The sequence below is a fragment of the Ambystoma mexicanum genome, chromosome 2p (assembly GCF_040938575.1).
Source record: "Ambystoma mexicanum isolate Mex_15411 chromosome 2p, UKY_AmexF1_1, whole genome shotgun sequence".
In the NCBI taxonomy this organism is placed as follows: domain Eukaryota; kingdom Metazoa; phylum Chordata; class Amphibia; order Caudata; family Ambystomatidae; genus Ambystoma; species Ambystoma mexicanum.
In genome coordinates, this window is record NC_090923.1 from 1,160,005,589 (window position 1) to 1,160,018,967 (window position 13,379).

The 13,379-nt window shown below is 49.7% G+C and overlaps 1 protein-coding gene across 8 annotated transcripts in view; it reads left to right on the forward strand.

The window, feature by feature from the left end:
• The window catches only part of IKBKG (inhibitor of nuclear factor kappa B kinase regulatory subunit gamma), a 1,113,418-nt gene that overhangs the window by 961,536 nt on the left and 138,503 nt on the right, over window positions 1-13,379 (forward strand). The gene's annotated exons all lie outside the window — the stretch shown is intronic.

Here is a 13,379-nt window from a genome sequence, read left to right on the forward strand (position 1 = left end):
CCATGGCAGGACACCGTAGAGAAGAGGGCGGCCACAAGCAAAGAGGTGCAGAGGAAAAAAGGTAGCAGAAGCTGGCTCAAAGCTGCAGGCATCAGGCCCTAGCATCAAGCTGCAAGACATCCCAGCAACAAAGGCAGCAGACCAGCAAAGGCGAGGATCCCACACACCAGGAGAAACGAATTAACGCGGCATGGCTGCATAGAAAAGAGGGCAGGACTTAAAGCCCTTATCAAGTCTCCCAAGCTCTCCCCTTTCACACCTCCTGAGAGCAAGGTAAGCCATTGATAGGGTAAGTTGGGAAATCCTGAGAGGGGAAGGGGTATTTAAGAAGCAGCTTGGGAGTTGTTTAGCATAGGCTGCAGTTGGGTTTGGACAGGTTGTGGAGAAGGATGTTCGAGAGACCAGAGGAGCAGAGTGCGACAGGAGTGCAGAAGCTACTGGAGAGAAGGGGTTTGTAGAGTGTGAGTGAGTAGTGAGTGCATTAGTTATAAAACTGAAATGGAGGTGGGAGCAGTAGTTGGGAGTGGAGGTAGTGGTAGTGGGAGCAGCAGAGTATCTTGGGACCTAGTGTAGGGAAGGGCCTGGTGGGACCGTGTGTGCAAGAAGAACAGGTGGAAGGGGGTGGAAGGAGGCACAAACCCATAACACCACTAGTCTATTTAGCGGGCTAAGACCCCTAGGGTGACAGGTAGCCATTGTCTTAAGAAATACATAATTCTCTAGCATGGGCTCTGGCATGGATTCACATGCTCATAAATATTCCTGCTGTCAGGCCGGAAATCCTCTGTAAAAGAAAAAACTGTTTCACTTTCACTTACAAACTGTATTTCTCTAAACCAATCACTGTACTCTGGGTCATACTGCCCCCAGCCAATGACTGCCCTCTCCCTTAGCCCCCCCTCTGGCAACCATCTTCAGATTTTTACCACACGTTCAAGTGTTGGGAGTCCTTGAGTTTTGCTTTGTGAGCTATTCTACAGTCTTTGCGTTTTTCAATGAAAAAAGTTCTATTTTTGTCAAATAAGAGCCTGTGTGCTCTTCTCTCCATATGCCGACAGCAGAGATCCATTTGTCAGTGAATTTCAGCGCCCCTCAAGGGCAAGGATGGTCATATTTTCATTGAAGTTTCCAGAACGCCATTGGGCCTACTCCGCACCTCCGACCATGACTGAGAAGAAGGAAGGGGGTTCCCTTTTCAAGCTCTGCACCAGATGCAGACTACGGAACGTGTTTTTGGAGGGCAAACCCATTCAATGCCTCTTCTGCCTTCACCCGGAACACAAAGAAGGTGATTGGGAAATCTGCCTTGGCTTCTCCAAGAGAACGACGAAGGATCGACACAGTAAACTGGCGGCGTGGCTAGGCGCCAAGGCCTCTGCCCCGTGCCCCAAGCAGGATCATGCCTCACCTAGGAGCGGCCAATCCGAAGAGCGGGCTTCTAAGTCCTTTGAGGGTGCTCCATCCGTGGGGGCCCAAGACAAGGCCAAGCACTGCAAGTATGTTTCCTTCGAGGTCGCCGCACAAGCGGGTCCCTCGATGGGCAGGGTAAAATCAACGTCTCCATCTGCCTCCATCGCCAGCCATCGATCGAGCTCATCCTCAAAAAGGAAGTCGCCCAACCCGGCTAAACTGCGGGAGAAGCCTGAGAAGCCTAGGGTGGAAGAAAAGGCTGCCGACCTGCCCAAGAAGGCCCAGGCAGCATAGGAGAAATTGTTGTTGATGATTGAACTGGTGGCGGCCGCTCTCTCGAAGGCCAAAGGGGCTGACCCTGCAAAGGTAGCCCCTACTGTGCCCAGGGTGTCCCTAACCACCGAGGCGGGAGGCCTCAGCCGGGGCGGTGGCAAAGTCTCCTGGCACACCAGAGAAGAGTATGCTGCCGCGGAGACGGCTAAGTCCCCTCAGGGTGCAAGAGGGATGGGGGGGGCATGAAGTCCCAGGCCAGCCACAGGCCGTACCCCAAGACATGGATGTATCGTCATCGGACGAGGACCAGGAGTCTATGCATACGGTCCAATGAGGACATGGAGGACGACGACGACGGCGGCAACACAGACGACGGCGCGGGGCCTAGTGTGCCGACCACGCTGGCTCAGCCGAGAGATGTATCCCTGCACATCCTTTCGACCCTACACAGAAGAGGATGCCGCAGGCACCGGCCCCAGTGTCTCCGGAGCAGCTCCCGGCTAAAAAGAGGGAGCGCCATCTGATGCCCCCACATCAACCTCCACACACACGCCAGGTGCCCCCCCCCCCCCAATCGACACAGGGACGGACACGGCCACGACGGATGACGATGACGACCTCGTCATGGCGGGCAGATTGCTGCAACCGAGGGCATCCCCACCGGATGAGATGGGGTTGTTTCATGCCATGGTCGCCAAAGCTTCTGAGCTTTTCCAGCTGACGACCGAAGAGACCAAGAAGGAGGGTTTCTTATACCAGAGGAGCGAGGCCAAGAGGAATACCATCATGGCAGTGCCCCTTCTGGATGATGTGTGAGAGGAAGGCTTAGCCCTCCTGAAGAATTCTTGCTCGGCCCCGGCTAAGCGGGATAGGCTGGAGAAAAAGTACTGGGTGTCGGAGTCCGCACCCAAGTGCCTACGGTCGCAGCCGTTGCCGAACTCTGAGGTGTTGGCTGCTGTGAGGAAGAGGTAATCTAACCCCTCATCATCGTCCTCTGTCCCTCCGGACGGCGAGGGGAAGAAGTTGGACGCTGTGGGGAGGAAGGTCATTTACTCTGCAGCTTCGACCATCAAGTCAGCCAACACATTGGCGGTCCTGGCCAGGTACGACAGGGAACTGTGGTACATGCTGGGCCCGATTCTGGAGTTCCTACCCGACGACAAGCGGGTGGAGGCAATCGCATTCCTACAGGAAGGTGAAGTGGCATCGGACCATGCCATCACAGCGGCCCTGGACATCGCCGGCACAGGTTTCCGGCAGATGGGGAACAGTGTCTGCCTCTGACGTTGAGGCTGGCTGAAGGCCACCAATTTCCACCAGGAGGTCCAGACAAGGGTACTGGACATGCACTTCGATGGGGATAACCTCTTCGGGAAGGCCGTCTATGAGTCCTTACAGGCCATCAAGACTGATACGGCTCGTGCCCTGGGTACTCTCCAACAGCACTGCTCTTGCTTTCGCGCCTCTGGCGGAAAGTCTGCAGATCGACAAAGGGTTTTGGTGGAGGCTCCTCATCGTACCGTCAGCCCTCCTGGTCCACGACCCAGGAGGCCTACAGAGGCCGTTCCAAGGTTTTCGGTGGAGGTGGTCAGCACCGTCGTCGCCTCGAAGGTGGAACACAGGTGCCGAAGCAGGACTGAAGCGGCCAGGGCGTCGGGCCCAGTTAGGGAGAATTCTCATTTCTGTGCTAATTCCCTTCAACCTTAGAGACCCCAGCTCTTTTGCTGGATTTAACAACTTTTTAATTTTAACCCTGGAGTGAGTGAGCGTTTTTTTCTCTTTCTCTCATGTGTTTTTGACCTGATTTGGATTATATGTTTCTTTTGTTTTTGGACTCTGACATATTCCATAGGCATCTACGTTTTGTATGGTGACACACAGCACCTTCAATGCAGTGTCACAGAGAAATCCGTTAGATTTCTCAGAAGGTTTAAATACCATTTCTTTTGTGAACTACCGTTCCCAAGAATAGTAAAGTGAAATTGACTTTGCTTACCTTTCTCTCTGTAGGTCCAGCACACACCATTTTATGTGGAGTGTTGGGGGGCTACTTAGTAGCCCCTTATCCTACCTATTCATGTAACATTTGTTATGTTACCCTCCCTACTTTAAATGGTGCTGGCAGTGGTTTCATTTTCCTACCATTGTGCGTTTCTACCGCAGGCTGAATTCTCAGCTGCAGTATAGCACCCATGGGTGACCATTTTGTCAAAACGGCCCTGGTCTTCTTTTTTCGCCATTTCCTGTTTGTGAGGTCTTTCTTGGGTTTTACTCTGCGCGCCAAGCCAGGTTTGAGCCCTTTGTTTGTTTTGACTGAAACCCGCCTCTGGCTCCAATGTGTCTGGAAGGGCAGGAAGCGAGGGAGGTTTGCGAAACTCCCCTGTCCTTTGTCTTTAGGAATGCCTGAATGCACCCAGTCCTGATTGACTGGCTGGCTGTCCTGCAGGACAGCCTCCCTGCTGTTTGAAGGACATCTAGGCTGTGCACGAATGGGAGAAACCTGCTTAAAAGGTGAGGGTTTTGGGACTAGAGGCAGAGTCGACCACTGGGAGGGACAACCCGGCAAAGAAACCGTGAACGAAGCTTGCTGCATCCTCCTGGACCTTTGAATTGCCTGGTGAAGCCCTGCTGCTGTGCTGAAACTTCTTTTTCTGTTCGACAAGGGAAGTTCCGGAAGAGACGGCTTCTTCCCTTGGGTTAGTGGGACCAAATAACCCTCAGACGAACTCCACTGGACCATCTTCCCTGACTGACTGTACTTCTTCTCTGCTGCAAGAACCGAGTGCCAGGGGTAGAGAAATCCGTACTCAAGTGCAAGGTCTGTGATCCGACCAGAAGCTCCAGGAGTCTCCTAAGGACCCTCCAGAAGCAGGGCGACCCAAGCTCGAGTCACCTCACCAGAATGCAGGACTCAAGGAGTGAAGGAAGCCCAACTGGTATCCAAGATCTGCGGTGGCGCTGTTTATTGCGCGCTGAAACCGCAAAGTGCTGCTCACCCGAAGAAAGCCTGTAGCTGCCGCCGACCTCCAAATTGCTGCCGCAGGAATCCCCAGACGTCCTCCCTCTTGTCCCCACGACTGAGGCCAAGGAACCCAGGATCTGTATCGCGGCAACCAGACAGAAGCCAGCTGGACCACTCTTCTTCTAACCTAAGGTACTGTTCTGATTTAGGGTACTTACCTCAGTGTCTGTAGCTTGCTCTTCTCAGTTGAGACTTGCAGTAGCTGCTTTTCTAGAGTTGATTTCAGCTATAACCTTCACAAGTGTAACAACTTTTGACCCTACAGTGATTTTCCTTCAACAAACTCTCTAAATTTATGCAAGACTTTTACTATCTAAGAAGTGCCTCAGCTCCATAGGCTTTGCACCAATTGACTTTGGGTTTCCTGGCTCCCTGCAGACTCTTGTATTCCATTTGAGTTTGATTCTTACTGTCCCTCATAGGTGATACATTGGATTTAAGCTAGTATTGCTGGGAAAGGTTTTTTATCTAGACTCCATTGGAAGATTTAAAATGCTCACATGCTCTGAGAACCTGTTTAACCTTTGTCCTTCCTTTAATCTTTCCTTTCTGCAAACCTCTGAAATCTACAAAGTGTACTAGTGATGTATAAATGCAATTTTGAATGGATTGTGTCCTCCCACGTATTCCTCATCTTTGACACTTGTTGTCCAGCTTCAGCTGCTTTGGAAAACATTTTCGGCGAGGGCGCTCTGTTTCGATGGCGTCGAGTCGATGTCCCTCGAAGGCCTTCGTCGAGGGTGATGTCATCGAAGGCATATAGTTGGCTTCAGTTCCGTTTTTCTGTGACAGCAATAGCTACGAGTGAGATTCGCTGTGCCTCCTCTTGTGACTATTGTTACCATCATCTCTAACGAGTATGTCTTCTTCATCGACTCGGACGACTCTCAAGTCCGGATTCAAGAAGTGTCGTGACTGCGGGTCAAAAATGTCACTCACTGACCCGCACCGAATATGTTTGTGGTGCCTCGGAGTGGACCACAACACCTCTGACTGTTCAAAATGCCAGTGCATGACTGTAAAAGCCTTGAGGGAACGGAAGGGGAATCTGAAGGTAGGAAAAACCACAAAAAAATCCCCCTCCCGATCCGCTAAACCTTCGACCGACGAGTCGAGAGGCGACTCTCCTCGGAGGAAGAAAGCCAAGCAATCCAGTTCGAGGAGTGGCTCTCACCATTCTTCTTCGTCCTCGAAGAAATCGAAGAGAAGGCCCCTAGGTCGACCTTCGGCGACTTCATCATCGGACGTTTCCACCAATAGGCTTGCTTGTCCTACTTAAAAGTCCACTGCGGCTGAGTGGGAAGGCCATTAGGGCTCAAATGTTAAAAATCTTTGAAAAACAAAGCAATGCTCCTACCGAGCCTTCGAAAGAAGCTGGAAAGGAAAGGTCTCGTCTGAAATCCGGCACACCCTTGAGCCCGGGAAAAAGGCTTGATACGCTAAGTGAGCCCTCGAGGACTCGATCCGATGATCATACGAGACGCAAGGAAAAGTTGAGGTTGTCAACACCTTTGACGCCAGCGGTGCCTTCAACGCACGCCAGGCCCTCGATGTCGACATCGACACCGAAGCCTTTGACGCCATTTGCGCCACATTTGCCAGCTGTGCTGTCTATGCTGAGCGCCCATCCTAAGTCGGCGCCGAGAAAGAAATCATCGACGACTTTGACGAAGCCCATTATCCAAAAACCAGAACAAATCTATGCTCCACTTCCTAAACAGGAATTCTTTAAAGCTCTTAGTTCAATTTTTGAAGATGAGGAGCGATCTGAGGATGATTTAGCTTGCAGTATGGTACTCCCAATGTACCAGAGAGTTTTATCTCTGAAGAGTCCAGAATGAAGGATCTTTATGATAACTTGCAAACAGCAAGCGGGGTAGATACCTCGCCCGAACTTGAGTTTGGAAAACTAGAGGCGGGTGAGCATGCGGATGCATTATACACACAGCTCATGTTAAAAGTGGTCGAATACATGGGTTGGAGCAGACCTCCACTGCCTTAAGAGCAGGGGTACCTCACTCACATTCTGGACAAGGGTCCACAATCTGATCCTATTTTGCCTTTTAATATAGCATTGCAGAAAAGGGTGGCTAGGAACTGGGAGACTCCGGAGTCCAATCCGGCAGTTGACAAGAACTTGACAACAACAAAAAAACGCCCTTCCAGTAGTGACCCCGACTACCTGTCGAAACACCCTACACCGAAGAGTCTGGTGGTGCAGGCAGCTACTGCTACTTCCAAACAAGCGGTGTACCCTACCATCCTTCCTGATAGGGACGACAAACGCGTAGATGCATGGGTGAGGAAGGGATTTTCTGCAGGGAGCATGGCGCTAAAGTCTGCCAACTCCACTTGTGCCCTCGCTAAGTTTTCGTACAATTGTGGGATTGTATTTCCATGGTGTCGGAGCACATTCCCGAAGGGGATGAAAGAGACTGCTTTTTAGCTATTATTAAGGTCGGCAAAGAGGCCATGTGTGTCTCTTCAGTCAGGTTTGGATTCTGCGGATAGTATCAGCAGAACCATGGCTACAAGCACGCGTTATGCACAGATTTGAGTGGTTGAGGAAGTCTGGTTTTGCACCTGATGTGCAATCTAGACTTCTCAACATGCCTTTTGACGGGTCTCATCTTTTTGGCAACAAGGCTGACGAGAGCCTTGAGAAGTTGCAGGCCTCAAAGGCGGCTGCCAAATCTTTAGGCACCACTATTAGGCAACCTCAACCTTTTCGTCCTAGTGCACAACCTTGGAGGGGTAGATCTTTTCACTACTACTCCTCAATTGGAAGGGCGAGAGGAATGGCCAGTCAAAGAGGCCAGATAAGATTTCCTCGTGGTGGACGAGGTAGAGGTGCGAAGCCAGCTCAAGCAGCAGCCTCTTTATCATTGGCCACTGCATCAGCCGCCTCAAAACCACTCTGAGGTCTTGAGTCACAATTCTCCAGTGGGGGGCAGACTGTCTCTGTTACGCTCACCTGGCTCCCACAGGGGCGTTGGTCGGACCCGGACTGCTGCGGCCTCCACCAACGTGATGCGTAGTGCAGAGATGACTGACTGGACTGGCCCTCCTAATCTCGTCAGCTTGACCCAGAGAAGGATTCTCCTGCAAGTGGAGGGAGGAATTTAGCCACCCATGGATTCTAGTGATGGCACCTCCCTGCTCTCCCCACTAATCACCTCAGAAATCCCCTTCCAGTACTCTCACCTTATAATCTTGAAAGATGAGCTCTCCATCCTGCGTGGATTGCAGGGGTGCGTAGACACCAGTTGCTTCACTGGTTAAAAGGCATTCGGGAGTTCCGGATGAGAGATGACTCTGAAGTTCCTGGCGAAGACCAGTAAGTATAGAGTTCATAGAGTTCAATATGTCCGATGTTCACTCTTGTCCCATTCCTTTCTTATCTTGCAGTGGAGTTCAAGAAAGATGGTCTTGTGGCGGTAGATGGCGTTCAGGTAAGAGTCTGTATTACCCGATGCTGTCCGGTAAATGATGCATGTATTTAACGTGTTGTTTTCTCCCAGTTTTCAGATGCAGCGTTTGAAGATGTGAAGAGTTAAAGAATAATGCCTCCGGTGGTAAATCAGGTAAGTCTATGGTGGTAAGAGAGATTGTATTTTTTGGCTCTCTCGGCTCACCTGGTTATTTCATTTGTCCCCAGATGCCAGAGCCCGGCAAAGAAATGATGGAGGCAGCGCCGGATCGAAAGGTGCTGTGAGGACTGGTGAGTATGGCACAGCACTGCAGCTGGCGATGCGACGCGTGTAGAAAGAATGTCCTTTCCAGGTGCTGAGATGTGATGGTTCCGGAATCAGGTGAGAAACTGGAATAAAGTTTGTTTTCTAACCTTGCCTCTACTTTCCGTCCTCTCTAGGAGCTCCGGATTCAGGACGGGCGTGGCAGAGGTCTGGAAGCTGACTTGCAGGCACGGTGAGTGTTACGCTGCTGGATGCAGAATAACGCGAAGCGTGTGTTGCTGGTCGAGCGTGGTTTAAATAGCCTCAAAAGTAGTCCCAGGTAAGAAGTCCCTAGAACCACACCCAAGTAAAAAATAGTTCCTGTAGTAAAATAGTCCCTTTCAGGCTTCATGTTGGATTGGAGTCATTTGCAGCATAGTCTGCCTGAGGTAAGTAATGACTATGAGCCTGGCGCCTGAGGCGCCAGGACTGATTTCTACTATGAGCCTGGCGCCTAAGGCGCCAGGACTGAACCCAGATAGCCCCTAGCCGGGGCTGCTGATGTTTTACTAAATGTCTAGATGCCTGTTCCCAGGGCTGATGGGGCTTGGTCCGGATGCCTGGGGGTAGGCATCATGACAGTCTCAGCATCTAGAAGAATGGCGAGGCATTACTTCAGATGCTTGGGCTCTGGAAACAGCCCACGGTTACTGCCTTCCTTTCATAAGGAGACCTCAGAACAATTCACCTGGGAACCACTCTCAGGATTCCCGATACGCTCCTTCTACAGGAAATTGTAACCCTGCTAGAGAAACGTGCTATAGAACCAGTGCATGTAACGGAAAGGAACAAGGGTTGGTACTCCCCTTATTTTTTGATACCCAAAACGGACGGAGGACTGAGACCCATCTTGTATTTAAGATACTTGAACAAGGTCCTCAGGAAGGACAAGTTCAAGATGGTCACACTTTCTCAGATCCTTCAGGCCCTCCAACTCCAGGATTGGTTGGTGTCATTGGACCTTTAGGATGCTTATTGTCAATTCATCACAAGCACAGAAACTACCTGTTGGCGGTTCTCATGGTCAATTTCGAGTTCTGCCATTCGGGCTGACCTCCGCCTGAGGGTTTTCACCAAACTGATGACGGTGGTGGCAGCGAGTCTCAGGAGAGGGGGGATTCACTTCTACCCCTACCTAGCTGATCCGGGCGCATTCTCCCAAACAAGTCCTGGATCATCTCAACATTACCTGCCACTCCCTTCACAGACTGAGCTTCTCCCTCAATTACAAGAAGTCCCATATGACACCTTCTCAAAGGCTCCAGTACAATGGATCAGTATTAGATACATCCTTGGGAAAGAGTTTGCCACCCAAGGTGAGGGCTCAAGACATTCTTCAGATGGTCACCAAATTTCAGAGTGCCCAGAGTCTTCCGGCCTTCGATTTCTTTTTTTTAGGTTGCTCGGCCTCATGGCATCCTTCATTTTTCTGGTGCCAGAGACTCTAAGAACACAATGGTCCCAATTCTCAGGAAAGATGTCGGACAGACTTCAGATTCAAACCAGAGTCTCACAGAATCTTCTGTGGTGGGCCTGCAAGCAAAATATTCTGAAAGAAGTACATTTTTGGCAACCATGGCCAGAGATTACAGTAGTGACGGACACTTCACTCACGGGATGCGGAGCACACGCCAACAATCTATCAGCAGTTGTTGGTCTCCATCGGAGTCCAAACTACACACAAATCTTTTGGAGCTGAGAGCAATGAGACTAGCGCTGAAGGCTTTTCGGCCCTCTGTACGGGGAAACAGTGTTCTGATAATGACGGACAACACAGTGGCCATGTACTACCTCAACAAGAGAGGAGGTGTGGGGTCACTACCACTGTGCAGAGAGGCAATGCAGCTCTGGTACTGGGCAATTCAAGAAGGAATCTGCCTATCGGCAGTTCACCTAGCCGGAGAGGAGAACACGGCGGGGGACACTCTGAGCAGACAGAGCACAGTCTCCCATGAGTGGGAACTCGCTCAGGAAATCCTTCAAGAGATCTTCACGCTTTGGGGTAGATGTGTTTGTGACCCAATTTAATTGGAAGTGCATAAGATATTGCTCAAGGGAATTTCCCCCAAGAGGAGCTCTAGGAGCGGCATTCGTAGTGGACTGGGGGTTTCCACTCCTGTGCGCATTTCCTCCAGTCCCATCATTCCTCATGTAATCAGGAGGTTGACAAAATTCGGGAAACACATGATCCTAATTGCACCGGATTGGGCCAGAAAGACGTGGTATTCGGACCTTCTGGACGTGTCCATCTGTCCTCCGATGGTACCATTAAAGGCTACTTGGCAGCGCTGTTCATTTAAAAGCGCTCGTCAGAGAAATGTTCCTATTTCAAAATTCCACTGAGGACTCAATTGCTGAAAGGGCTCACTAATGTGTTCCCTCCATCTCCTTTCCAGGTTCCGGTTTGGGACCTTAATCTAGTTTTAAAGTTCCTAATGTGTGCACCCTTTGAGCCACTGCACACATGTCCTTTAAGATAGCTAACCTTTAAAGTCATCCTATTGGTAGCTCTAACATCAGCCGTAGGGTCAGCGAGTTGCAGGCACTGTCATCCAAGCCACCCTTTACCATCTTCCACAAAGATAGGGTTGTTTTGAAGGTCAAACCTTCTTTTTTGCCTAAAATCATTTCTGATTTTCATTTTGGTCAGAAAATTGTTCTACCATCTTTCTATCCCCCGCCTCACCCTGATAATGAGGAGGAAAGACTTCATAGGTTAGACCCTAGAAGAGCGTAAAGCTTTTACATTTCTAGAATGTCAAAGTTACGAATTGATGATCAACTTTTTATCAGATATACAGGACACAAACTAGGTGAGGCTCCAAACAGACCTTATCTAGGTGGATAATTCTGGCAATATCAGAATGCTACAGGCTGGCAGGAAAAGACCCTCCTGAAGTTTTAAGAGCTTATTCCACCAGGGGTATGGCTACATCTATAGCCCTTCAAAGGGGCGTTCCAATTAGAAACATTTGTGAAGCGGCAACATGGTCTTCCATCCACACGTTTACTAAACATTTTTGCCTGGATTCTTCCCTTGGTCAGGATGGTGCTTTTGGCAAGGCAGTCCTTCACTCTATCCATGAAAACGTATACATTATAATTCTACTCCCTCCTCCAAACCTAATACTGCTTTGGGAGTCTGTCAAAGATGAGAAATACGTGGGAGGACACAATACATTCCAAGAACAATGTACTTACCCCTGGTAACGTTCTTTTGACTGGATGTTCCTCCAACGTATTCCTCATCGCCTTAGTAGAATTTCCTGTGCTATTACAGCTTCCGTTCCAACAAGTCGGTCATGCCTGTATTTATGGGTATCTCTGCTGCAAGAGGAGGAAAAAACAGTACTGAGGCCAACGGGCGCTGAACGTGCTCTATATGCCTTCAATTACATCATCCTCGACGGAGGCCTTCGAGGGAAATCGACTCTACGCACAGTGCCTTCTGCTGAAATTTCTTTCCAAAGCAGCTGAAGCTGGACAACAAGTGTCAAAGATGAGGCATACGGGGGAGGAACATCGAGTCGAAAGAACGTTACCAGGGGTAAGCAACTTGTTCTACTGTCCTAGTTAGTGAAGTCACCTCTGGGTGTAGGAAGTGTGTAAGTAGCATCTCTAAAGAATATCTACTAGCTTTGTATCGATTCTGGAAAAGTATTTTAAAGTTTATTTGATTGCTACATATATTGCCCTTTTTAAAGAATGCTTATTTAAAAACAACTGTTAAATAAATTAATTATTTATAACAAAACCTTGAGTGTAAGTGTTACTTGGCCACTTGTATTTGTGAATTTCGTCGCTTCAGCCTTACATCTCACATTTACCCCTTTTGAGATAAGCCGGGCTGCTCGGTCACACTACCAACTTGTTTGGTACAGGCCTATACCAATCATGCCTATACCAATAGCTGGGTAACCTAATGCTAAGAGGACAAGGGTTGTGTAGTCTCCCCCAGGGTTACTACATCAATTCCTGCCTAAAAGGCCCCCACCCATGCACCCCAGTAGGAGGCCGGCTGACGGGATTAGTCAGTGAGTGGGAAAAGATCTCCACTAACAGATGGGTGCTGGACACTCGCCCACGGGCATACCCAGGAGTTTCAGCACAAGTGTCAGCGGATCCCTCCAGTGACCCGAAAGGAGCAGCATATCCCTCAGCTCCTTCAGGAGGTATGGGCCATGCTAAGAAAAGTGACGATAGAGCTGGTTCCAAGACGACTCCGGGGCTCTGGAGTCTACTCCAGATACTTCTTAGTCAAAAAGAAGACCGGGGGCTGGAGGCCCATTCTAGACCTGCAGCGTCTCAACAAGTACCTCAAGTCCCAAAAATTCAGGATGGTCACGTTGCAGCATGTGCTCGGCCAACTGGAGGAAGGAGACTTCTTGTTGTCACTGGATCTGGAGGACACCTACTTCCACGGCCCCATTCACAGGAAACATTGAAAGTTCCTACGCTTCGTAGTGCAGGGAAGACACTACCAATTGAAGGCCCTCCCTTTTGGCCTAAAGTCATCTCCCAGGGTGTTCACGAAGTGCCTGGTACCTGTGGCGGCCCATCTGTTAAGAAAGGAAGAAGGCAATGAATATGGCAAGGGAAATGTGCACGGAATCGCACAGTGAACAACTTTGAATCTAACAACGTGCATACAATATCCAAGACTCGTGAACAACTTTGAATCTAACAACGTGCATACAATATCCAAGACTCGTGTATACTAAAACCCAGGAGTGCAAATAGAGTGAAACAATAATACCAATATATGAAAAGGGATGTGGGGTAAGCACTTAGAACCTCCTTATGACTGAAAGGAAAGTCGGCAAACTCCTTACCCACTATGCTATTACAGATACTGACAGCGCAAAGCCCACGTAGAGGGCAAGCAAGGACAGGATCTGTGAGCTGACACTCTGGATGATACTGAATAAGGAACTTAGAAA